Raw genomic sequence first — 25,361 nt, forward strand, 5'->3', positions numbered from 1 at the left:
CTCTGCGCTTCCTGTGTGGGCCATGACCACACAGAAGCTACACTCTCTAAGGGCGGCTGCCCGGAGTGTGATGAAATGGCGCTCTCTACACTGAGGGCTCGACTGACCAGCTTCGCCGACGACGACCCCGCGCCCACTCCCCCTTTTCCTTTGCTCGAGCCACGCACGAAAAAGCGTCGCGCACAGAGGATGCCAGAGCGGACGAATACGAGAGAGCACACGCCGTCCCAGTCCCCGCGTACCTCTCTGTCTCCCAGAGAAACAACCTCACCGGTCCTGTTCACACAGGTCTCGTCTCATTTGGGGCATCAGACGAGGAGGACGACAAGGATGACAGCCTTTCCCTCGCTGCATCTGAATGTGAGGAATGGACGTGCTCCGTGGCCGACCCCGCACCCTCAACACAAGCTAGCACGAGCGACTTGAGAACCAGCCTTGATGCAGAGCTTCTCCGCGTGCTAACTAGGGCCATTCGGTCTATCTCTAGCACCCCGTACATTTACTGGATGCAGCTCTCACCCCCCTGAGACAACGGGTTAATAACTCACAGATCCTGGCTCCTCAGCCATATAGAATGCCTAGGTCTCAGGATCAATGCTTTCAAAACCTCACTGTCTCCCAGCCAGAGCATTTCCTTCCTGGGAACAGTCATAAACTCAATATACAATATAGAAATGAGAGCGCGGCTTATGTCAGAGCGCATGCTCACCATTCAATGCCTAGCGACATCGTTCAGAGCGGGCGCTTACGCGCCTCTCAAGAGATTTCAGAGGATGTTAGGTCTCATGGCCTCAGCATCATCAGTACTCCAACTGGGTCTACTGTACATGCGTCCTCTTCAGCGCTGGTTAAAACCCTGTGTACCAACTCATGCGTGGCGATCTGGCCACTTACGCATCAAAGTAAACCATGGCTGTATCAGAACCCTGGCTCCTTGGAAAGCAACCGGCGAACGGTTCAGCTGATATGGAACATCTTTGGCGAAGTAGAAGTCGACCTCTTCGCCTCAGAAGACAGCGTTCGTTGCCAAACATTTTTCTCCAAAGACAGGGATGCGCTAGCCCACGATTGGCAGAGCCGCCCGTTGTATGCATTCCCTCCGGTCACGATGCTTCCTCAGATCATCGAACGGATCAGGGAGAGCAAGTGTGCAGTGCTTTTGATAGCTCCTCTCTGGAAGAACCAGCTATGGTTCTCCGAGTTGACTCAGCTGCTGGAAACAGCCCCATGGCCGATTCCACTGAGGAGAGACCTCCTCACGCAGGCGAACGGAACGATCTGGCACCCCTGTCCCGACTTGTGGGCCCTCTATGTATGGCCCCTCAATGGGTATACAGGGACCTCCCAGAGAGGGTGCTGAAAACCAGAAGGCGTCTTTACGCTCTCTAAAATGGTCAGTGTTCTCCGGCTGGTGTACAGCACGGAGCCTGGACCCCTACTCATGCGGAGTGCCAAAGGTGCTCTGCTTTTTACAAGAGCTCTTGGATGCGGGGTGCACCCCTTCCACCCTCAAAGTATATGTAGCAGCCATAGCAGCATTTCACGCTCGTGGCTGGGCAATCACTGGGAAGAAACGACCTGGTCGTGCACTTCCTCAAAGGGGCCAGAAGGCTAAACCCACCTCAACCCACCTCGACCCCCCTCTGTCCCTGTCTGTGACCTCTCCATGATCCTGGTCCTGGAGGCCATGAAGGGAGCCCCATTTGAGCCACTTCAGTCAGTTGGCCTGAAGCTTCTCTCGCTCAAAACTGCTCTCTTACTAGCACTGGCATCAGTCAAGCGAGTAGGTGATTTGCAAGCGCTTTCAGTAAGCGCTTCCTGTCTTGAATTCGGGCCCAACAACTCCAGAGTTGTCCTTAAGCCGAGGCACGGGTATGTTCCTAAAATGCTCTCCACTCCGTTCAGAGTGCAGGTCATTTCGCTATCAGCTCTTCCCTCGCTAGAGGATGAAAGAGACGCAAATCTACTCTGCACTGTCAGGGCTCTTAGAGCCTATTTAGAACGTTCTGCCCCATTCAGGCAGTCAGAACAGCTCTTCCAAAGGGCTTGCGGTCACAAAGCAAAGATTATCACGCTGGATAGTGATAGAGTCTAAGGGCCTCCGTTGTCCCATAGGCGTCAGAGCTCATTCCACGAGAGGCATGGCCTCGTCATGGGCATGGTCGAGTGGAATATCAATTGAAGATATCTGTGCGGCGGCTGGCTGGGCCTCGCCGTCCACATTTATGAGATTTTATAACCTGGAAGTTCCCGCTTTACAAACAAATGTTCTTTCAATATAATAAGTGTTAAGCACAATTCACCATACTATAAGGCCCGATGTATATCTGGTCCTGGTTCAACCTGAACTACGGTTCTTATACATTATAAATAAGGGGCTTGGCCCTTTTTAAGGCCCATTCCTTGGTTCCCTATATGAGGCTTGTCACTGGTCTGGCCTCTATTAGGACTCATAACTTTACTCTTCTATGTGCCTTGGGCGCTCTGCCCTAGGCTATAGTATGGGGCGAAGTTTTAAGCACGCACGGCATTTTGAAAGGGGTTCCCATAGCGTAAGCTACTTACGCAATACGAGAGACCTCTCGAAAGGGAATGTCTCGGTTGTTAGTAACAACCTGAGAGAAGTCCCTGAGAGAAGGGAACGAGCATTGCGCAACCCACCGTGCTACTGTGCTTAGATCAGGGGATCGCACAGCCAATGACCACTCTTGTCGCTCAGCTAGCTGTCTGCTGTGCAGCTGCACTGCGTTTTAAAAATGTGGCTTCAATATTCTCGAGAAAAGGAGTTTTCTCATAGCGTAAGCTACTTACGCAGTACTCGTTTCCTTCTCTCAGGGAATCGAGGTAACGTTAGTAACTGAGACGTTACCATCTTTATTCCGGACATGGAAAACAAACTGTTCCAAATCCGGTCAGGATTTCTAAAATGTCTTGGCAGCACACAATAAGAGAAACAGCATCTTCAACAGATTTGATAACAGACACTTTGACATGGAAGCGCGTGAAAGTGTCCACTATTGATCACATTTAATGTAAAGTGCTGGGTGGGGCTGATAGCTTGCGTTTGTTGTCGATGAGACTCGCACAGCAGCTCAGAACGCGGAGAGAAACCAGCGCATATTTCACTGGAGTCTGTATTGAAGTTTACATTCGCGTTTCCTAATTTTGCATGCATTCACATGCTTGAAATATAACGCATATTTCATAGATGCTGGTCTTAGATACTGCATCAATTGAAATTATTCCGGATTAAATCAAACCAAAGGTGCTCATGTAATAGCAGCTAGTGAGACATGCATCTAACGCCATGCAGTGTATATATGTGCACAGAAGCATCATGCCCATTCAAACCGCACCTGTCGTGTCCCCTCAGATTTTTGAGCTAATTTAATTTTTATTTAACTTCCAAAAACAATCTTGACAGCAACAGAAACAAAATTTCCTATTAAGAGGTGATATTTCCCCCTATACATTTATTTCCAGGGACATGTTTTAGTTAAAAATGCATCATCATAAAGAGATAAATTCGGTTATCAGGCTACAATAAGTAGGCACTATATGGCTGTTTAGTGTACCAGTCGAATAAAATCAACAAAAGCCATCTTTGCAGGACCTCTGCTGTGCAGAAGCTGTCTCTTCAAGTGGCATTAGGTATATTTTACTGCTTAATGCAGAGGAGAATGCCTTTACTCTGCAATTACAATTGCATACAATTTTTATTTTTTTTATATAACATTTTGAATGTAGAAATATGAAATGACAGAATCGATGAAATTATACGTTTAAATATGAAACTAAAACAGCCAGTAGGTGGTGACAAGTCACTGTCTTAACGAGTGAGTTCAATCATTAATTCAGCCAATTCGTTAGAGTAAGATTCGTTCAGTAAGAAAACAGCATGTGTTGCTTAGAGGCGCAGCGGTTCTGTGGAGTTTGGAACTTTTTTTCCTGAAGGAACAGCAAAAAAAACACTCTTCTCGTGTGATATCTAGTATATCATATTATGTTATATGAAATGATCACATACATGGGCTTTTTTTTATTGAGAAATAAACAAATATTCAAACAAATAGGCACTGAACAAACAATATTAAACAATTAACAATTCTCAAAAGGCAGACATAGTTGCAAATTACAATAAGTAACGACAATGAAGTCTCAAATCATATTTACAATCATGAAAGGCAAGGAAGAGAAAATAAATATATTAATAAAAATAATAATAATTGAAAGATCAACATTTATAGCAAAGTAAGTTATTGCAAGGGGTAGCAAGGAGCTATAGGGTACATAGCTCATTGAAGAAACTACTGTAGCAGCTTTTTCATTTGAAAGGGTACAAAGAGAAGCAGCAAAAGCTTTAAGTTCATTAGTAAAATGAGGAAAGGACGGGGGTTTTCAAAAATCTGCATTTATGAATGAAGTGTTTAGCAAGTTCAAAAAGGTTATTGACCAAATAGTGTTGTGAACAATCTTTCTTCAGTACACCAAACTTAATTTGTTTGTATTCAAGGGGATTCACATTATACACAACCTTTTACTGCACAATTGAGACCAAAACAACTTTGAACGTACAGTATGGGATTTTTTCTCCACTAGGGGTCGCTAACCTATTTACAATAACAAAGGCGTAGTTTGATGACGCAACATTTGCTAAGAATTATGGATCTTGTCGTCAACGTCAAGCCGACCGATCTAATGTTTATGGATGACTGAATACATCGATGTTTTTATCATGACTGTGATGTGAAGCAGTTCGGGATTGCTAAGAGACAGCTATCAGCTCCACAAGCGACGCGAGTCCCGCGGATATAAAAGGAATATGGACATTTCATTCTACCGAACTACACGCAGAATCACTACTCACAGGTCAGTTTATTAGACAAATTAAACTTGTGAGGTAACGCAGCACTGTTTCACTTGGTCTAACATTACACTATCACACTAAACTGCATTTAAATGTGTTGAAATGTAACTTATGTGTTAGTTTGTTTGTATGAGACTAGCAGTAACGTTAAGCTAGATCAACATTAGAATAACATACAGATCATATTCTGACATTTTATCATTGTTGAACTATATAACATTGATTAGTTTTATGTAAATGTGCTCACCTGTTTAATGAAGTACATATAGGAGCGGTCGAAGTCTCGGACGTGGAGCTCTCGTTTATATACTGTCTATGGGAGCTCTAGGCATCTCGAAAACACCGCGCTGATATTGATTCTCGTTTTAGTTCTCCTTTTTTATCCAAAGTCTGCTTGCCATGGTCCATAATGTTTGAACGAAACAACAACAGCGTGCAGATAGACATTGCGAACTACAGTGGTCCACGTCTGTCGTCTTGGTTACTATCAGAGGGCTCTGGTTCATAGCTCTGGTTACCATGGCAGCACGAGCGGAAACCAGGGACAACGCGGATATGACGCCATTGACTGCGACATAACGGAAATAAAGACACGGTCCGTGTCTTCGAATTAAAATATTAATTTCTCTGGATTTAGAAGTTAATTGGAACTGTCGGGATAATGTAAATACACAACTTTAAAAAATATATAACATAGATATAGTGATTTTTTATATTTTTAAAGCAAAAAAAATACATATTGTGCCTTTGAGTAATTACAATAAAAGAAAATATGCTCAGTGGTTTCAATATCAATTTCACAAAATTGACAAAAGTTTTCTCCATTGTCAAATTTTGATTTAAGGAATTCTTTAGATGAGTATATGTAATTTATTATTTTAAAATTAAGTTATTTCACTTTAGGGAGACTTGGAAAGGTAAGATAACTCATTCTCATTTCCTTCACCTCTTTCAGGTTAAAATCTTTGAAAATGTAGTCACATTTAATTCTACACTTCTTTGTTGTTGCATTTATGATAGTAATAATAAATCACCCAGACAAGGAGATGGGAGTGAGAATGTCAGAGTAGTGTGAATGAATCCCTTTTACAGTAATGCATGTTTTTGATATGGCATTTACAACTGTACAACTCATTAGGATGACATACAAATCAATGTTTTAAACAAAAATCATTGTAATTTAGAACTATCTAAAACTATCAGATCTGTTGAAGATGCTGTTTCTCTTCATGTGAGCTGCCAAGACATTTTAGAAATCCCGACCGGATTTGGAACAGTTTGTTTTCCATGTCCGAAATAAAAGATGGTAAACCTATACAGTTAAGGTGATATAAAATGACTTAAACCGTGATATAAGATTTTGGATATATTGCCCATTTCTAAGTCATTCATTCCTCTTGCGTTTCGTTTGTTCACACCACAAGGTGTCGCTGTATCCTCAAAGCATCAGCGCTGCCACTCTGAGCTCGATTGCCATGTCTGAGATAAAACACGCCCCCCTCATTAGCATACAGAGGAAGAAATGTATAAATAAATGCATAAATAAATAAATGTGGAAATAAATAAATGTAGACATAAATACATATATACCTAAATAAATGTGAAAATGGGGAATGTGGAAATAAATAACTGCATAAATAAATGAATGAATAAATAAATGTAGAAAAAAAATACAATTATACATAAATAAGGACATAAAAGTATAAATACTTATTTTAGTTTTTTATATTTATTTATGTTTTTTGTTGTTGTTGTTGTTGTTTTTACATTTCTTTGCATATTTATTTATGTATTTATTTATTTTTTATTAAGTTCAGATTTCCTGGTTTCTCTCAAGGTTTTTTTTCTCTATTCTGTCACCTGATGGAGTTTTGGTTCCTTGCCACTGTCACCTTTTTCGCCTTTTTTTCACCTTTGTTGCCATTGGCTTTTGCATTTAATTTAATATTCAACAATATTATTGATCTGCCTGCATTGACACCATCATATGAGAACTGAACGATGACATCATGGTTTTCTCCAGAGCAGCCATATATATATATAAATTAACTAAATTAATAACTTTTTTACAACAAAAATGAAACATCTGTGACAGGCTGTGACGTGGCAGAGCACTATAGTACTTTGATGACTCATCAGTGTCTCATAATTATTCATGTATTGAGTTTTCTTATCCAATGAGAAGACACTTGCTCTTAATTATTAATGACACCATGTGGAACTTTCCAATGACAGACATGTCAAACTGTGATATCGCATAGTAGATGAGAGAGGCAATGATGGGACGCGCGTTTGTTTTCGTGGTGCAAAAGTTCCAGTGCATCTTTCCCCGCGATTCTGCCAGGGCTGGACTCCGGCCATCAACCACGGACACATCTAAACTATGTGTGTGTAACAACCATTCAATGGAGAATGGTGGACTTCGGCCTTGTACACCAATGCAGGTTTCGTCTTGCGAGTGATGTGGTCCCGAGGACTTTTCTATCGCTTCAGAGGTGTGTGTGTGTGTGTGTCTAAAATGTAACGCTGACCGTTTTACATGCCTTTTGTTAAATAATCACTCGTTATTAAACTTTACCCAGACAGCAAACTGACTACGAAACGCATCCGCCGCGGAGGTACAGTGAACTCCGGAACGGATCCAGAAAGCGGATCCGAAACTGCGTCCACTTGCACACCGCGCCGGATACGCCACGGTGGCGGCTCGCGGATCCGGTCCGACACCGCTGCGGTCCCTTTGTAGCCTGGTTAAAACCAGACTATTCTCAGTAACTGAGTTATAGTCTGGCAAAGCTCCATAGACAAATCATTTCCAAAGGGGCGTCACCAACGGACGTCGCTCAAATGCCTCTGGGCGCAATTGGATAGACCTAAAACCAATCAGAGCGATCGTCATCGTGTAAAGCCATATGCTGCGTCCCAATTTGCCTAAGTTACACTACGCCATAAAAGTATGTACTCTTTTTGTGAAGAAAAGGTATTTACTTTTGAATGTGTAGCAAAAAAGTAGGCAAGCTTTAGGACATACTACTTCGTCATCTTTTTCGGACGGATCTGTCGCGTGCATCCTGTCACTTAAACTGCCCTGTCAATCATCGTGTCACAGTTAAAAAATCCTCTATTAAATCGAATTTAATTTCTTACCGTTTCGGAGAGAAATGTAGTAGCACGTTCATCTGCCAAGTGGGTCTTTTATGGAGACTGTCCTCATGTGTTTGCAATTTGAATATATTGCATTTAAAAGTTGAATGGACGTCGCTCAAATGCCTCAGTCTGGGCGCAATTGGATAGACCTAAAACCAATCAGAGCGATCGTCATTGTGTAAAGCCCGCCTCAACGTTTCTGATTGGTGCCGCGATTTCGACTGCATGGAAATGGGCTTGAATGAGCTCTTTGCCAGACTACTTCTCGAGCAAATCTGAATTTGCCGGAAGTTGTCTGGGTTTTCCCAGGCTAGTCCCTTTGCGTATCCGTACATAAATGGGTACATCCACCCCGGCTTCGCTTTGGATCCGCGAATGAGCCGCATATCTGCTCCGGGTCCGTTTTGGACCCGGTCATATGAGCATCGTATCCGGCCCGGGTCCGTTTTGGACCCGTTCATAAAATTCCGTCTGCAATGCCACTTTTTTCCCCACACTGCCTGATTATCTGGCCAAAACTATAGCTACAGATATATTTAAAATCTAATGGTGGACGAACATTAGATAGACTGGATTGCTCTATAAAAACTTGAATAGTTATGTATCTGCCTTTATTAATATGAATAAAACATGAAATCATTAAACATTAATATTTTTTAGCCAACTAACAATAACAAAATAGGTTATTACAGACTATAAATGTATTTAATATATTTTTTTAATAGTTTTATTCATGTATACATTGAATAGACATTACAGAAAAAAATCAAATCAACCATGAATTGTACCAAGAACATCATTTTATTTAGTGAAAAACATTACAATAAAATGATAAAGTCTTTTTTTTTCACTACTGTTGGGTCAAGGTTTGCTGACGGGGGGACGGCTCCTTGAGCTTCCCCTATCTGATGCCAGGTTGAACCACCGGATTACATGTTTTGTAATGTCGTCATCGGTGGCGGCACGGGAGTCTTTTTGGTCTCTTTCTCACAGCACCTGTAATACATAAGCAGATTTTCATTACATGTCATGAAATCACATTGAAGCTACCAGGTTGTTGTTTTTTAGAGGATAGGCATAATTCTTTTTTTAACTTAAAATAATGTCAAGTCGTAACAGGGTGAAAGGCACTTCTGCCTCCGCTTTGCGGTCCTTTATCTGCTATACCCACGCTATGTAAGATTGCCAGATCGGGGCGCGTTTCTGTAGTTCTAATGAGACATAAGAAAACTACAGATTTTAATAGACTCCTTAAAGAATTTGGCACAAACACAAACAGAAGCTCAACTAAAATGATTAAGTGATTATAATTTTAACCATTATACAGCGTGACAAAAAAAAAAAGTTTTCCTTGAATAAAACTTGAATGGCCATAAGTTTAGTTGACTAAAAAAAGAACTAAACAAAAACAGGATAAGGTTGACTAAATATGATAAAAGTTAAATAGTAAATTTGACACAGGACTAAGCATGCATAAAAATAAAAAAGCTGACAAAATAAACTCTATTTGAGTCTTGTATCTAATGAGGTATTGCTCACCAGAGCAGGCAATACTGTCTGATCCACATCTTCCCCCCCGCCAGGTAGGTCTGTAGACCCTGCTTGCAGAAGGGGTTTGCTCTTCTGCTGGTCTCTGTGAACAGTGAGGCGGTGAAATGGGTGGAGGTGGAGCAGCTGTGGATAGCTACTTAGGATAAAAGGTGGTGGTGCGATAACAGGAGCTGATGGTTGTTTTAAAAGTTTGCCTCTCTTTTTATGAGCATCTTCCTCCTCGCTCTCATCACAGCACCTGTAATACAGAGTCTCCCAAGAAATGACTATAAATTAGGGTGGAAAAAAACATGCAGTAAACATCTTATTAATTACTCTTATTAATAATAATAATAAATGTAAAGCCTTCCTGTAGCTCAAACAGTAGTGTGTTGGCGCTTGCAATGCTAAGGTCATGGGTTCAATTCCCAGGGGAAGCAAGAACTGATAGGAATGTAAATGTGTACCTTAAAATGCAATGTAAGTTGCTTTGGATAAAAACGTTTGCCAAATGCATAAATGTAAATGTAATTACATAAACATTTTCACTGGCCTAAAAACTTAAGTTGTAAATCAATGTAATTGGTTGAGAATGGTTTCTCTGAGAAACCAGAAAACATACTGTCCATTTAACTCTATTTCAGCTGGCTTTACGTGTGGTGGTTGTCGGGTTCATCATATCATAACACTAAATTATGTTTTTGAGAAAATATAGAGGCCAAAAAGTTAATGTAAAATATAAAAGATAATATACGTACACTAACATCGGCTTTGGCCTTCTTTTTGGCCGAATCTCCTCCTCTTCCTCTTCAGACTGTAGATCTGATGTGTTGCAATTTAGAGCTTTCTTCAAGAGTTGTCGTGCCACAAAGTAGTCATCTAAAAAATAAATAGCCTACATGTTAAACTTCAGTAGACCTTCAAATTAATAGAGTAAAAAAGAACAGAACTATAGACAACATAACAATATGAGAATGTAATTAAAAGGATTTTCTTCCCATATAACATATTGGCAAAATACTTTGATATTTGCTTACAAAAGCCATTTAGATTATTTAAAAAGAAAATAGCATACCACATGATTTAATAACTCTGGCATCATATTTTTTCCAGTCAGGTCCAGGTTCCTCAGAATTTTTCACTGCCCCGTTCACTCTCTCATCATTTTTGTAGTTTGGCCAATAGGTAACTCCATCACTGTACCAATTTTGTGGCACCAAACATCCTTAAACGAGAAGGAAGTAACAAACAGCACCAGATAAATTTAACTTCCTGTTTCAAGAACAGGTCAGTATGTCTACCTTGGGTTATTTCACCAAGTGCATGGTGTAATTGCATATGGGTCACTTTTAAATTAAAGAAGCTGGTCCAAAAAATAAAAGAAATTCAGATGTGGTCAACAAATCAGAATTGGGCATCAAGATCTGCAGTATAAATGTGGCCTTATTGAACTTAATTGAATCAACAATGAACTGTCAACTCACAGTGAAGTTGCTGAAGAACTTACTGTCTTAAGGTGGAGCTGGAGGCAGGTACAGTTTTTCTATTCATTTTATCTAAAAGAAACGTAACAGAAACACAAAATACACATTGCAACTAGTGAGTTGTGGAAAATAACCTAAATTTTTAGTGTTTTCAAAAATAATTATACAGCAGGGCTCGACAATAAGGACTGCCTGATGGCCCGGGGCCAGCGTGAAAGACACTTGGGCCAGTTGCAGGAACTTTATTGGGCCAGTGCTGCAACTTCAAGTTGATAATTAGCAAATTTTTAAGCCTTGACAATTTAAATGCTGTAGTGTGGACCAGTGTCAGTATTTGACAACATATCTGGCTAAATCAAGTTGGAACAGTATTAAATCTTACTTTACTCTGATGTCAGGAAAAGATGAAACTCCAAAATAAGACTGGTGGCACTTGAACGAACTGTGAACTGTAAGCTGCAACAGAACACACACACACACACACACACACACACACACACACACACACACACACAGTATCTTAATATGATATGAAATAATTATCTGAAACAACATTACATGGGGAGGTGGTGGAGAATATATTTGTCATGATGTAAACAAAAATGGACTCAAACTAACCAAACCAGTACAGTATTAAATGCTGTAGTGTGGACCAGTGTCAGTATTTGACAAAATATTTGGCTATATCAAGTTGGAACAGTATTAAATCTTACTTTACTCTGATGTCAGGAAAAGATGAAACTCCAAAATAAGACACTTGAACAAACTGTAAGCTGCAACAGAACACACACACACACACACACACACACACACACACAGTATCATATGATATTAATTATTTTTTTTGAAACAACATTACATGGGGAGGTGGAACTGTCAAAATGTAAACAAAAATGGACATGTTATACCAGAAATTCAGTGAAAAAAGTAAGTTAGGTAACGTTAGGCCTAACATGATAATATCTTGCCTGACATTTTAACTTTACTGGAGGGGAGAAAATACGCGCTCAGGGTTTGATAAAAATCCGGACAGCTAACGTTAATTAAATGACCTAACCTCCCAGAGAGAAAGAATATACCATCCAAATAGCTTTTTACTCAAAGTTATTAGATATTTCGATAATACCTCAATTGTATGGAGAATTGTATGGAGCGTATGCTTAATTTGTGCAAATTTCTGTCACTGTCCTTTATTATGTGGGTTCAGGGGGCGCGTAGATCTAGTACGGAACGTTTTTTTTTTTTTTTTTAAGCGGAAAATTTATTATTTTCAAATATGTGACCCTGGACCACAAAACCAGTCACATGGGTCATATTTTTGAAATTGAGATGTATGCATCATTTGAAAGCTGAATAAATAAGCTTTCCATTGATGTATGGTTTGTTAGGATAAGACAATACTTGCCCGAGATACAACTATTTGAAAATCTGGAATCTGAGGGTGCAAAAAAATCGAAACATTGAGAAAATCGCCTTTAAAGTTGTCCATTTATGTTAATGATTGTGCTGCATTCACTCACAAAAATACATGTTTTATATATTTACGGTCGGAAATTTACAAAATATCTTCATAGAACATGATCTTTACTTAATATCCTCATGATTTTTGGCATAAAAGAAAAATCTATAATTTTGACCCATACAATGTATTGTTGGCTATTGCCACAAATATACCAGTGCGACTTATGACTGGTTTTGTGATCCAGGGTCACATATATGCATTTATAGTGTGTATATAAACAAATATATATTTTATAATGACATAATTATACATATACATGTTATATGTTTTAAATACAATTATAAATGGCTAATATATGTAGCAGGGCATTCAGTTACTTTTGAAAGGACAAAAATAAAGTGTCAGTGTATTTCATTAGACTTTAACTTTGCCAGCTGTAAAAAAATCTAGCATTTCCTCACATTTTATCACTGATTTTTAGTGACAGTCGATATGCATGGGCCACTGGCAATGACAGTTCCCCCCCTCCCCTCTCCCCTGCCGTGCCATACCACACCCACTCCCCTCCCTTCTTCTCACAGCCACCACGCCCATTTAAGTTGCATTTTTCAAAAAGATTGTGAGCCAGACTTGAGCTGAAAGAGGGGGGTTTCATGACCCTTTAAAGAAAACATTTTTAGTTTCATATTTATGTTTAAATATTATAGGCTAATGTTATATTTTTATTTAATAAATGTTGATTATGAAAGTGAGCATGTAGCATGCGAAAGATAATAATACATCATGAGATGCACAATATGTCTGGAGACACGGAGTGGGTAAGACATGGTTTTGAACACTTCATTGAGTTTTGTTTTGTAGAAAGACTATTTTTAAAAGATTTTCGTTTTGTAGAAATTGTATCTTAATTTTGATCAATGTTTTATCAACCAATTGCCTGTATTTAATAAATAAGAAGCAACTATATAGCAGACAATGTAATAAGGCGCCGACACGATCACTTGCATTGCACGTGAACTGGAGGGCGGCAAAACTCAGCTTGTGCCTCACAGATTTGAGAAATATAGGCTATCTATTATAGAAGGCTTGAAATGTCTACTTTTAAGCAAAACTATTCAAAACAGAGTCCTAACAGAGAGGTCTACTGATGACTGGATTGAACACAATTAATTTGTTAACTTTTCACTTGATGTATTGCACTTATATTTATATACTTTAAAAGCAAAGAAGACTCTGACTGGATCTCACAACTCTGGAAGAGACGTATATTTATCTGTACTGAATGTTGTGCTTCGTACTTAAGATTGTCAGTTCATGATCTTCATATGTAACAGGAACATTAATCATGATCAAGTCATTTTATATATATTTTATTCCCAAAGGATTCAGAAACTTTCAAATTATTAAAATGTGTACATCAAATGTATTTATGTATTTGAATCTTTTAATTCTGACAAGAACATTTAATAATGCATGCATAGCAGGGCTTTATTCCTAGAGCGTGTACATATAGTTCGCAGGAGACAAATGAATACAGTAACAATGCATCACTTTCAACCTCTTGTTGAAACAACTGTCAAAATGGATGGCTTGCAACATGACTGTTTTGAAAGAATTACAGTAGGAATGGTAAGATCACAGTACTGGTTGTCTGCAACTTCATACATCATCTGTCTCGGAAATCTGAAACAATAATACTACATAATATATGCAGCTTAAAACAAAAGAGATGTCTCCATATGCACTTCATTACATACATTATCATCAGTTGAATGTGTGGTGGACAGGACATGAAAATCCATCAATACTAAAAATAAATGTTTATGTTCACATGTGGACTAAACAGCAGTTAATAAACTATTGCTTCAACTGATCTCGAACTCTTTAACTTCAGTAAACACAGAAATGAACTGATCAGCTGCAGTGCACATACCTCTGCTCAGCCACAAACCGGTTCTTGGTCGAAAGCTGATGACGTAACCTCACGTGATACCGATTGGTCGATTGTTAAGCTTAAATCTAATTGGCTGAAGAGTACGACTGCTCTGTGTAGGAGGAGTTCGCTGCCAGGAAAGTCTCAAAAACACACACACACAAATCCAAGGCAAAATCCAAAATTCACATTCAAGGATAAACTCGTACATTTTAAACAGGCAAAGGTTTTTGTACACAGTTGTATATCTACGAATTGTGTTTTGCATTTGTGACATGTAATTTATGAATATATAATTTTATTTTGCGCATGTGAATTGCTTTTTGTGAATGTATATTTTTTTCACGCACGTGAATTTTTTTTGTGTGTACGTGAATTAGGTTTCATGCATGTGAAATTGTCTACGCATGTGTGAATCATGTTTTTTGCGTGAATTATAATTGAGACAAATCTGCTTCCATAATGAACTGCAGTCAGTTCGAGACCCCGATGAGGACAACGAGCATGCAGATGAGCTTCCCTGAGACGGTTTCTGACAGTTTGTGCAGAAATTCTTTGGTTATGCAAACCGATTGTTGCAGCAGCTGTCCGGGTGGCTGGTCTCAGACGATCTTGGAGGTGAAGATGCTGGACGTGGAGGTCCTGGGCTGGTGTGGTTACACGTGGTCTGCGGTTGTGAGGCCGGTTGGATGTACTGCCAAATTCTCTAAAATGCCTTTGGAGACGGCTTATGGTAGAGAAATGAACATTCAATTCACGGGCAACAGCTCTGGTGGACAGTCCTGCAGTCAGCATGCCAATTGCAAGCTCCCTCAAAACTTGCGACATCTGTGGCATTGTGCTGTGTGATACAACTTTTAGAGTGGTATTTTATTGTGCCCAGCCTAAGGCACACCTGTGCAATAATCATGCTGTCTAATCAGCATCTTGATATGCCACACCTGTGAGGTGAATGGATTATCTTGGCAAAGGAGAAGTGCTCACTAACACAGATTTAGACAGATTTGTGAACAATATTTGAGAGAAATAGGCCTTTTGTGTACATAGAAAAAGTCTTAGATCTTTGAAAAATGAAAAAGCTCATGAAAATGGGGGCAAAAACAAAAGTGTTGCATTAATAATTTTGTGTAATTTGGTAGTAATTGGTTAATAAAAACAATGAGGTTGTGCTATACTGCATATCTTGAATTTTGTCACTATGCTGTGCGAATCTAACAACAGCCTCTTGAATTTACAACATAAGACTGTCTGAATTATTATTTTTAAATCCATCTGTTACTTGCTCAAATCAACAATACTGATGTAAATTATCATTCTGTGCAGTCTGTTGTTGTAAAAATGGTGATGCTCAAAACCAAAGATTTCTAAAGAATGTGGAGCAGCTGCTGTTGAAAAATACGTGAGTGTTTTTGTTTGCATGCAGGAAGAGAGGATACAATTATGGAAGGACAGGAGTTATGAAAGATAAATGAGAATGGAAAGAGAGGCAGGCCGAAATGAACAGTGGATGAGACCAGCATGTTGCATAACCACTCTGACATCTACATGCAGCCGGCTGTTCTAGGGCAGCGAGAGTCTCTCGATGGGGAAAATGTTCCAAATCAGGGCCATTCAGGGTGAGAATGAGTCACATGACAGCCAGCCTCAAAAATGGCCTGCTTTCATTTGGACATAAATTACTGCAGTTATAAAATGGCATATTTAGACACTGAATAAATAAATAAAAACTTTCTTTGTTATTTGTTAAAGGGATCTTATTTTTTTTCACTATTTGTTTTATAATTTAATTTATTTTATTTTTTTTCCTGAAGTCCGCATATAGGTTTTGTTTGCACCAAAAGTATAAAGTAATTAAAATGTTATATAGCTATATAGCACCTTTTAATGTAATATGTAATATTTAATATTTAATATGCTGATCAGCCAAAACATTATGACCAACTGCCTAATATTCTGTTGTTCCTCCGCATGCTGCCAAAAACATCGCCGACTCTGCAAGACCCTTGAAGGTGTTCTGTGGTATTTGGCATTAGCAGCAGATCTTTCAAGTCCTGTAGGTTGTCAGATGGAACTGCTGTGGATCAAACATGTAATCCAGCACATCCCACAGATGCTCAATGGATTGTTCTCTGGGAATTTTGGAGGTCTGGGCAACACCATGAACTCTTCATCAAATTCCTCAAACCATTCATGAGCAATGTCAAATTTACGTCCACATGAATGGCCGGACTCAGGGTTTCCCAGCAGAACATTGCCCAGGGCATCGCACTTCCTCCACCGGCTTGTCGTCATCCCACAGTGCATTCTTGTGCCATCACTTCCCCAGGTAAACGGCGCACACGTAAATGGCTGTCCATGTGATGTAAAAGAAATCTGGACTCATTGGAAAAGGCAACCTTCTTCCACTTCTCCAAGTTCTACTTCCAACACTCGTGTGCCCATTGTAGGAGCTTTTGATGGTGGACAGGGGTCATCATAGGTACCCTTCATCATAGGATGATTGATCTAAAGCTACGCAGCCCTATATGCAGTAGAGTGCAATTCATGTGTTGTGACACATTCCTCCCATAACCATCATTAACATTTTGTGTGACTTGTGCCACAGTAGACCTTCTGTTACCTCGGACCAGACGGGATAGCCTGCGTTGCCCTCATGTATCGATGAGCCTTGGGTGCACAACACCCTGTTGTCGGTTGTGGTTTGTCCCTCCTTGGGCAACTGTTGGTTAATTTTCACCACTGCTGACCAGGAGCAACCCACAAGCCTTGCTGTTTCAAGTCAAGTCGCCTTTATTTATATAGCGCTTTTTACAATACAGATTGCATCAAAGCAGCTTCACAGTGATAACCTGAAAATAATACAACAAAGTTTGTTTCTAGAAGAAAATTGCGTCATTGTCCATCCTTAAGTAAGGCAGATCAATAATATTGTTGAATATTAAATATCCCCAACTAAGCAAGCCAAAAGCCAAGGCAACAGTGGCAAGGAACCAAAACTCCAACAGGTGACAGAATGGAGAAAATAACCTTGGGAGAACCCAGGCTCAGTCGGGGGCCAGTTCTCCTCTGGCCAACGAGCGAACAGTGTATGATTATGATCCAGGCAGCATTACAGGTCAGAAGTCAGATTGGATCAGAACATTCAGAATATTTATCCAGTTCCATCTGGTTGGAAGTCGGAGTCATCACGCCGGTATGGAGACGAGTTTGTTGAGGATCAGTGCCAATGGCTGTCGTGTCGATGAGGCCTTCACAGGCCTGATGAGGCTGGCACTTCAGGGATGCATCATGGATGGGTCCAGGTGCAGGTCCACCATCTGATCTGGATACGGCCGGGATCTGGCTGACTTCAGTAAACAGGGGAGGGACTGGTTGACACTTCAGGACTGCGTTGTCATAGTGTCCAGACGCAGGTCCTTCATCAGATCTGGATACGGCCTGGATCCGGTGGATTGCGGTAAACCTCGGATAAACAGAAAGACTAATATTAGCGTAGATGCCATCCTTCTTATGATGTAACAAGTACATCAGGATTTACGGTTCCTGCTGACCTAAACTATGCAGCCTAACATTGAATTATAGAAGTCTATAATGTGTTATGTGTATGCTGGGCCAAAGAGATGTGTTTTTAGTCTAGATTTGAACTGACAGAGTGTGTCTTGCTTCCTGGACAATGTTAGGAAGATTTTTCCAAAGTTTTGGTGCTAAATAGGAAAAGGATCTACCGCCAGCAGTCGATTTTGATATTCTAGGTATTGTCAACTGGCCGGAATTTTGAGATTGCAATAGACGTGAAGGACTATAATGCATTAAGATCTCGTTCAAGTACTGGGGAGCTAAACCATTTAGTGCTTTGTAAGTGATCAGCAATATTTTAAAATTTATACAATGTTTAATAGGGAGCCAAAGCAGTGTTGACAGAACCGGGCTAATAACTTCTTGGTTCTGGTAAGAAATCGTACTCGCTTTCCATTGAAAGTTCTTCGTCTCGGAGCAGCCGCCCGTAGAGAGTGCGGTGGCGGCGTGCTCGCGGCCCAGGCAGAGAGCGCAGATGAGGTGGCGGTCTCCGTTGCTGAGCGGGGCGCGGCACAAGCCGCAGGAAAAAACGAGGCATTTTTAGAAAAACGCCTCGTGCTCTTTTAGAATGAGAGAAAGTATGTGTCGCAGTAGGCGAACACACACAGCAGTAAAAGGATATGTCGCCGGATAGCGTAGCAGGCACGGATGGCTGAAGGCGGCGAAGGCGGCCGGCTTCTTCAGGCGCTGTCCTAGGCTTGCTGGTCGCTGGTTTCAACGGCGGCGGCTCTCAAGATCCAGCGATGCGAAGAGCTTCGCTGAAGACAAGAAAATCAGATATTCAGCCTGTGAGCCTTTGTTATATACACTCTGGCCACACCCATCTTGACGGTTAGAAGGGTGTGGAGGGCGCGAAGCACCCTCATTGGAGGCCACATTTCACGAGGCTCACTGATAGGCTTAAGCAGTTGCCGCCGAGCAGCCAATGAGCACGCTTATACAGCCTGCCTTGGTCTGCCGGCTGCCGCACTGCGTTGACAATGAATACAAAATTAAGGATAATTTTTGGCTTCAGATCTCGAAGAAAGAAGACTTTCCCGTAGCGTAAGCAACTTACGCAATACGAGAGAACCTCTCGTAAGAGAACTAGCTGCTGCATTTTGGACCAGCTGTGGTTTGTTTACTAAGTGTGCAGGGCAACCACTCATAATAGCATTACAATAATCTAGCCTTGATGTCATGAACGCATGAACTAATTGTTCTGCTTTTTTCATTGAGAGCATATGACGTAATTTAGATATATTTTTAAGATGAAAAAATGTGGTTTTACAGATGCTAGACACGTGACTTTCAAATGAAAGATTGCTATCAAAGAGCGCACCCAGGTTCCTAACCGACGATGAAGACTTGACAGAGCAGCCATCAAGTGTTAGACAGTATTATAGATTATTACGTGAGGAAGTTTTTTGTCCAATAATTAGAATCTCTGTTTTTTCAGAATTAAGTAGTAGGAAGTTGCTAGTCATTCAGTTTTTTATATCCGCTATGCATTCCGTTAATTTTGTGAATTGGTAAGTTTCGTCAGGGTGTGAAGAAATACTGTATAGAGCTGAGTATCATCAGCATAACAGTGGAAACTAATGCCATGTTTCCTAATGATATCTCCCAAGGGTAGCATGTACAGAGTGAACAGCAACGGTCCTAGTACTGAGCCTTGTGGTACACCATACTGAACTTGTGATCGATAAGACATCTCTTCAATTACTGCTACAAACTGATAACGGTCAGATGATTTATGATTCAGAAGTATGATTTAAACCATGATAATGCAATTCCACTAATGCCAACATAATTTTCGAGTCTATTTAAAAGAATGTTGTGGTCGATAGTGTCAAATGCAGCACTAAGATTGAGTAACACTAATAAAGAGATACAACCACGATCGGTTAATAAGAGCAAATCATTTGAGACTCTAATGAGAGCTGTCTCAGTACTATGGTACGGTCTAAATCCTGATTGAAAATCCTTGCAGATATAATTTCTTTCTGAAAAGGAACATAGTTGTGAAGATACAGCCTTTTCTAGTATCTTTGACAGAAAAGGTAGATTTGAGATCGGCCTGTAATTGACTAAATCTGTAGGATCAAGTTGTGTTTTTTTAACAAGTGGTTTAATCATAGCCAGCTTAAAAGTTTTTGGTACGTATCCTAATGACAAAGATTAATTAATGATATTAAGAAGAGGATCTATGACCTCTGGAAGCATCTCTTTCAGTAGCTTAGTCTGTATAGGGTTTAACATACATGTTGTCGTTTTCATACATACATTTAGATGATGTAACGAGTTTAGAAAATTCTTCCTCTCCTTAGTAGGGCGGTTAAGCGCAAAAATAGATCATTTTGCGATAAAAGCATCAAATTTGGTAGGAAGGCTCACAAAGGGGGTCTGATCAGATTTAGGACCGTAGGCGCTTGAAATTTGACCCCTGGGGGTCATGGCGGCCATTTAATGGCCACCAAATATGGATTTCGTAATGGGAAAATGGATTAAAAGCTGCCAGAAACATAAAATGCAATAACATATTTCACCATAAATACATGTAAATATGAGCACACTTTCACAAAGAAGGTCTTTAAACTTTAAAATATAAGATATGTTTTAAAATTTGCTCCTGTAATACTAAATATTACTATACATGGGTTAATGAATTATCTGTAAATTCATGTTATGTGATCAAAATTAGACATCACACTAGCCGCGTTTTAAAGATTCGCGCAAAACTTTTGCGTTTTTTTCTAAATATCGATAATAAACTATTGCGAAATGACGGCGTTTCTATTAACCGATGTTATGCGACTAAAACGTCATTTTTTCCTCTCGCGATAAGTCATTCCAAAAATCATGGCAACGGATGTTGGATAGTTTATATATACATATCACAGCCACGTACCGCACTAGACATTATTATTATTAATGGAAGGGAACGTAGGCGTGTTATCCAAGCATTAATGACAAGGAAAGACCCTTATAGGCTACTGTGTCTGTGAGCGGCACATGTGAAGTGTTTCTGGGTTTTTCCTCACTCATTTCAGCTCCGAGGTCTTGATTGTGCCATTTCTTTGAGGTTTAGAATCCAGTATTCCTGTCATTCTTTTGTCTTTTATGAATTCAATAAAGAACTCCAAACACACCGCGTCGTCTACGTCAGGTGACCTGTAAATGCGCAAAAACTGTTTCCATTGCAGTTTTGCGAAATATTTCTTTTTCGAATTGCCTGAAAAACCACCTCATGCGAGCGTAAAAACTTTTTGCGATAAATGGGAGTTTTTGCGAAATTGACGTGTTTCCATTGAGCGTATTTTCAATTCGCAATTTCAATTTGCGCAATTTGAAGGATAATAGAAACGCGGAGTGATTAAGAGCTGATCTTTGTCTGGTCTCTACCAAAGCAATTCACCAATGGTGATACATAAAGGTCAACTGTTTTTAAACAGCTGACATGGAAAGAGACACGCAAGCTAATCCACCACGGCAAGGTGCCAGCTCATTAGGATTAGTTTTTTTTTTTGTTGTTGTTCTTTTTTGTTTTTGTAATTTTTTTTTGTCTTTTTAATGTAGGCCTGCATAACAAGAAACAGAACAAAGAACCAGTAGTTCAACTCTTCAGCAGTTGAGCTTTGAATATTAACACAAGATTTAATTAATAACATCACATTTAAGATTATAAAATTCCATGCTGAATTCAATGACCACTTTTTTCTCGGTCAAGAAGCAAAAAAATGATTAACACAGCTTTACACTCTCTGACATTCTCCCTCACATAAACATAAAGCAGTACACTGCAGTGATGCTGCTCTGCATTTGCATTGCTTAATACAGCCTTTTGTACATTTGCAGGCAATAAGTTCATAGCAGGCTTTAGATGCTTCAGCAAGTGAGGTCCAGTGTGGTTCAAAACTGCCATCCTCTGTTTTGACCCACCCCCATTTAGATGGACAAAGCAAATGAGGAGAAGGCAGTAATACTTGGCCCCAAATATGACCACCCTGATATGTTGCCCTTTTCACATGCTGTTCAAGAGCTGCACTTGTTGGTGGAATTCGGCGAACACTGTGCCTTTTTGAAAAAAGCTTTTTCCTAGCCGTGTTCACACTCTCACATGTACTGGTTCTGTCATACAGCAGAACTGTGAACCTTTCAATTGTCTCTGATATATGTGAGGGAATATCAGATGGAGCACAGCTCATTTCCAACAATGCCTGAGTAAGTTCGAGATATCGGGAGTTGTTTTAAGTTCATCAAATTTTAATAGATTCTCTGCCAGATTTTTGTAATGTTCATTATTGACCTGCCCTTGACAATTTGATGGGCATCTGAGTGGCTCTTGAGTATTATTCTGACAAATGAAACACAATTCCCAGTCATTTATTTGTGTTGGGGGATCAGTATATCCAGGATTAAATAATTTGAAGGTTTTAGCCATTGCATTGGATCACAGTAGTTCTTGTGTAGTGGTCTTGTTGTTTTAGTTTTTCTTAAAACGTGGAACTGTATTTGAGGTCTACTACTGTTGTAAAGTTTTCTTTCATCGAAGCAGAGACCAGGAGACAGTTGGGATCGCATTCAACGGAAGTTATTCTTTATTGAGAACTCCGCTGTACGTTGCTGTAGTACTTCCAACATGATCTAACTCTAATACAGTATGCATTGTAGTTATATACATTCCAAGGGGGAGGGATTACATAGAGGCGGGAACTCTGAATAAAGCATGCAAATGAAGTGGGAACACACCCTACTCTGAGTCCAATTGAATCAGCATAACTATTCACATGCTGATACTGGCCAGGAACTCCAATTCCAAGAGCCATCTGAGAGCCATTAAAGACAAAAGGTGAAAGTCAATCAACCTAATGATTCAACGTCTGGGCTCCGAAAGGTGAGAATCTCAGTGATCTGACTCATTTAAAACACAATAGAGAAAAACAGGACTGGCAGAAACTGTTGTTACTATTATCCTAACCTAACCTTAAAATGCTAACTTCAATGTACTCAACTTTTACTGTTGCAAACTAAATTAAACATTTAATAAATTTGTAATCCAACACTACTAACTTAAAAGATGTGTGCTAATACCTTAAAAAAATATTGGCTACTCTATTTCACTTAACTGGCACAAAAAAGATTAAATCGATTGACTAATTGTGGTAATCATGCTAATCGTGCTAATTTACGTTTTTCTTGTGAGGAAAACTCGGTCTACAATGTGATGTGTAGGCCTACCTACTAAACCACTTGCAAATAATCCAGCAGGACTCAACAGTTCTTACAATTAATATTTCTAGTCAAGGTGAGAGCATTTGGAGAGCAAAGAATTGACTGAGATTAACTTTGGGTGGTATAAACTAGCCGTACAAGAGCACAGAGTTACAATGAAATAAATAGGATGAATTGCAGCTAGTTTAGATAACCAGCCTAAATGAAATTCTGTGGAAATGTACACCTACTTTATTTCACAGAATCCTAACTCTAAATTCCTGTAGACTAAAATCTATTTTATGTTATATTTGCCTGTCTGAGTTATGTTTGCTTACTTGCAGTATTAGCCTACACTATTTTTACTGAGTAACAGTGAGAAACACATTCAACTGACTTTGCCTTTATCTCACTTGTAGTCAAGAGTAAAACATCCCACCAGTTCCCTAGATTTTAAAGAGAATAATATTCAACTGTGGCCACCACAAGATGAAACCTACTGACTGAATAAGGAGGAGTCACTGACAAACTACCAAGTAAAAATGATGTGTATTAGTATATGCACACAATTTAATATAAAATATTTAAATATACATTTAAAAAGTACATAATTTCTGATAGATATCATAACCTCTTTTCCTTTTTGTTTAAAAATGAACTAGATTGATTAATGATCAAATGTGCAACTTTTTTAATTGTTAATTTCTGTCGTCTATCCATTATGACATTATGAAATCCATACTTGGCGGCCATTTTCAAAAAAATATTTTTAAACATATCTTATATTTTAAAGTTTAAAGACCTATGTGAAAGTGTGCTCATATTTACATGTATTTATGGTGAAATGTGTTATTGCATTTTATGTTTCTGGCAGCTTTTAATTCATTTCTGTGTGAAGTAACATAATAAAAATACAGCTGTTCATTGTTTGTTCAACTAAGATTAACAAAGATTAATAAATACAGTAACAAATGTATTGCTCATGGTTCATGTTAGTTAGCCTAATACATAAACTAATGTAAACAAATCAAACCACATTTAACACCTCTTAAAATGAGAATGTAAGTGTGCTTACCCCATTTTTTTAGTAAGAGTGGTTAGCAAGATCTAACCTTAATAAACTACTGTATTTTCAGGTTATTTATATGACAATGTGTAGAACAATTACCAAAACAATCTTTTAGTTTAGACTGGAGTGAGGTGAAAACAGAAAAAAAGTGTAAAGCAAGTTGTTGTTAGCTAGCTGCTAATTGTATTCAATTGTATATGGTAGACTAAGTAAGACTTGAACCATTGAAGTGCAGTTCCTGAGATGCCCTTCCTCTTTAGGATTGACAGGAGGATCTGGTGGTTAACTGTGAAAAAGATAAAAACTTTGGAGTTTGGAGATACATTTTTTTATTTATCGTTGTTCGTGCTTAAAGTCCCCTTGTGGTGAAAGTCAACCATTCCAAATTCATGGATCATTCGGTTGTGGAGTTATAGTGCTTTTTTAGTTATAGCACCCCCATCAGCAGCATTTTTATTCTTTTGATAACTTTTTACCAGCACTTTCCCTAGCTGCTAAATTCCTATTTTGGTGAAGATCAGACCAAGGGCCTAGGAGGAGTTAAATTTTGTTTTTGTTTTTTTGTGAAAATTTAAAAATGGCACAAAATGTTATAGCCAGAAATAAAATTGGATATATACATTGTGTATGGCTCGGGATTTTTTTTTCTTTTTTTCTAGCTCTTAGGGTTCCAAAGTAATGATCCAGAATGCAAATTTCCTTATTATAGCACCACCTACTGTTGAAAGGGTGGGTATCTGTTCTCCTGAGTAGCGGTGCATGATTAGGACCATACTTCTAATTTTGGGGTCTCTACAATTTACTGTCTGACGCCCATATACATTTAAGGGGAAAAAATAAGGAAGAAAATTAGCTCCTTTGATGCTTGGAACCCTAATAATGACATCACTGAGCAATCACTGAGTGCAGTCTTTCCTGTTGAAATAGGCAATTTGGGCAAGGCATATGGAAGGGTTTGCACTTGTTTCTTACCAACCTCTACCCTTTGGTTTAGGGCTGTGTTCACAATCATGTTGCATTGTGATCAATGGATCTGTCTGAAGTGTACATACAGTATGAGTAGACTCACTCCCTCAGCCAAAATCGAGGGATCGGGGGTCTGT

The 25,361-nt window shown here is 39.4% G+C and overlaps 1 protein-coding gene and 1 long non-coding RNA gene across 15 annotated transcripts in view; one reads left to right on the forward strand and one right to left on the reverse strand.

Moving 5' to 3' along the window:
• The window catches only part of thrb (thyroid hormone receptor beta), a 519,521-nt gene that overhangs the window by 165,767 nt on the left and 328,393 nt on the right, over positions 1-25,361 (forward strand). The gene's annotated exons all lie outside the window — the stretch shown is intronic.
• LOC311093745 lies at positions 9,836-12,733 on the reverse strand. Its single transcript, XR_014608479.1, has 5 exons — positions 11,744-12,733; positions 11,408-11,481; positions 11,049-11,097; positions 10,617-10,766; positions 9,836-10,420 (listed from the first exon to the last, which is right to left on the reverse strand). It is a non-coding gene; the product is annotated as an uncharacterized lncRNA (long non-coding RNA).

The sequence above is a fragment of the Abramis brama genome (genome assembly GCF_963993115.1).
Source record: "Abramis brama genome assembly, chromosome: 12".
In the NCBI taxonomy this organism is placed as follows: Eukaryota; Metazoa; Chordata; class Actinopteri; order Cypriniformes; family Leuciscidae; genus Abramis; species Abramis brama.